This window comes from Lampris incognitus, chromosome 17 (assembly GCF_029633865.1).
Source record: "Lampris incognitus isolate fLamInc1 chromosome 17, fLamInc1.hap2, whole genome shotgun sequence".
Taxonomy (NCBI): domain Eukaryota; kingdom Metazoa; phylum Chordata; class Actinopteri; order Lampriformes; family Lampridae; genus Lampris; species Lampris incognitus.
In genome coordinates this window covers 21,124,418-21,126,941 of record NC_079227.1, presented here as the reverse complement: position 1 = coordinate 21,126,941, position 2,524 = coordinate 21,124,418, and positions in this window count along the sequence as shown.

The following is a 2,524-nucleotide window of genomic DNA, read 5'->3' as shown; positions in this document are numbered from 1 at the left end:
AAGGGCAACTGGCAAATACTGCCAGATCTGATCTGACATCTGTAACTGACATTCTCATATTTGTGTATGCTGGGTCGTTTTATGTATCCGTATCCATACGGTTGACCGAGACACTTTACACATAGGTTCTTCTCTCCGTTTTTCACAGTTTATTTCACCACGTCAGTACAAAATAATTAATACAACTGTAAATGCACTGCAGTCTTTTTTTTTTGGTGGTGCAGTGATACAACAAATAACCTGGTTTTATCTAATGTCACATGATGTCAGCACAGTTCACTTTTATGTGTATTGACATGGGCCTTCAAAATCACAGCGGCAGGGGCAGTGCTGTGCATTTCCATGTTTTTCACCCTGTGCATGTGTGCAGTTGTTTGTGTGTGTAACCGTGTTATGTGTGGTAGGGTCCATGTGAACATATATATGTCTGTGTAAGTGCTCAAGCGTAACGAATGGCGGATAGCGGAGGGGGGAGTGAGACAGGAGGAGGAGGAGAGGCCTGGGCACGGTGCCAAGGTGGTGTCAGAGTGTATATGTGTGTGTCCGCGTATGGAAGCGCTTGGGTGGGGACGGAGAGTCAGTCAGTCATCACCTAGAGCGCCAGCGAGAAGGACTTGGACCACATGCCCCTATTAAGTGTGTCAGATTGAAGCGCTTTGTCCAAATCATGGTGCTGTCACACCACAGCGATGCTGCAGAATATGAAATATGCACCCATGTCTGCAACAAAACCTACCTGACTGCATTCATTTGATACGGACATTTCGATATTTAAAAGGGTATCTTGACGTATTATGTTTCACGTATTTCTATCAAATTGTATGCCTCAGTAAACTAGATGACTTTGAAGACAAAATAATTGACTTCTTTTACTCTTTAATTTGGCTAAAATGACGTGTTACCGTCACTAGAATGCTTATTTTAAAAATCTTAAATGAACTGAGTTTTTTACAAAGATATCCAGAGGAATAGAGAAAGTTTGTCAGATGGAAGATAGAGACAGGCTAAGGAAGAGGGGAATGCATTTACGAAGACAGAATATCCCAGAGAATCAGTGGTGGAAGAAGTACTCAGTTCTTTTACTTGAGTAAAAGTAGAAACCCCACAGTGTAGAAATACTCTGTTACAAGGAAAAGTCCTGCATTAAAATGCTGACTTAAGTAAAAGCACAAAAGTATTAGGATCAAAATAGGCTTAAAGCACCAAAAGTAAAAGTACTCCTTATGCAGAATGGCCCATTTCAGAATAATACATATTACTTTATCGTATTATAATTAATGATACATTAATATGTAGTTAATGGTGCAGCTGGTAAAGGAGGGGCTTATTTTAACGACTTTATATACTGCTGGGCAGCTTGTGAACCCCCGATCAATATAGGCTTATCTTAATCCATAATCATACATCCTAATTTATTTGTTGATTATGTTTTATATTGTTAATCTCAATCTGCAAATAACTGAATGTATCAAATAAATGTTGTGGATTAAAAAATACAACATTTGCCTCCCAATTGTAGTGGACGAGTATAAACTAGTAGAAAATGGAAATACTCAAGTAAAGTACAAGTACTTCAAAATGATACTTAAATAGAATACTTGAGTAAATGTACTTAGTTACTTTCCACCAGTTCAGAGAATAGAAAATACTCCAGTTTAATATCGGGTTCAGTTCATGCTATGTAAACGGGTCTTCACTGTGGCGCACACACACACACACGAGAACATCGGCACACACGTACAGAAACCCAAAACCACACACACACACACACACACACACACACACACACACACACTTGCAAGTAATGTGCAAAACAAGATAAACACACACGTTAAATACATAGTGCTGCTTAATTAACAACCATCCATCCATCCATTATCCAAACCGCTTATCCTGCTGTCAGGGTCGCGGGGATGCTAGAGCCTATCCCTACTAACGTGTCAACACTGCAGTACATATAGTATTTCTGAGTGTTAATTCAACACCCAGCCTTCAAAAAGGGAACTATGTAGATTCATTTTTACAGCCAGGGATTTAATTCAACACCCAGGGACAAAGATTAACCCTCAGGAATTTGTGGATTAAATGAAAACATTTGTCTTTTTTAAGCAATCAGGAATCTTTGTATATACATTAAAATATGCATAACATATACTTCCAAATTAACAGTGTACCGTTATGCCACTGGAGAGTTTGCAATAGTTTGCAATCGCTCCATGAATCAGCCTTGTTGCAGAAATCTGATGCACACGAATAAGAATATTCTGAATACTACCAATTTATAAAGGCAGCAAACTAACAGTGAACGGGAAGTATTTTTCCCGTGTTAGTATTCTGATTAGTATCGACAAAACCCATCTATCATATTTGGTTTTCATAAAATCAGGATGAGTTCATCCATGTTGTGAGCATGATCATTTGATCCCCAACAACTCATGGGCAGCGTGTTACTTCATCTCAGAAATACATCGCAGCCATTGACGTATATAATGCATACAAAGATCTCAAGTCGTTGACGGTCATC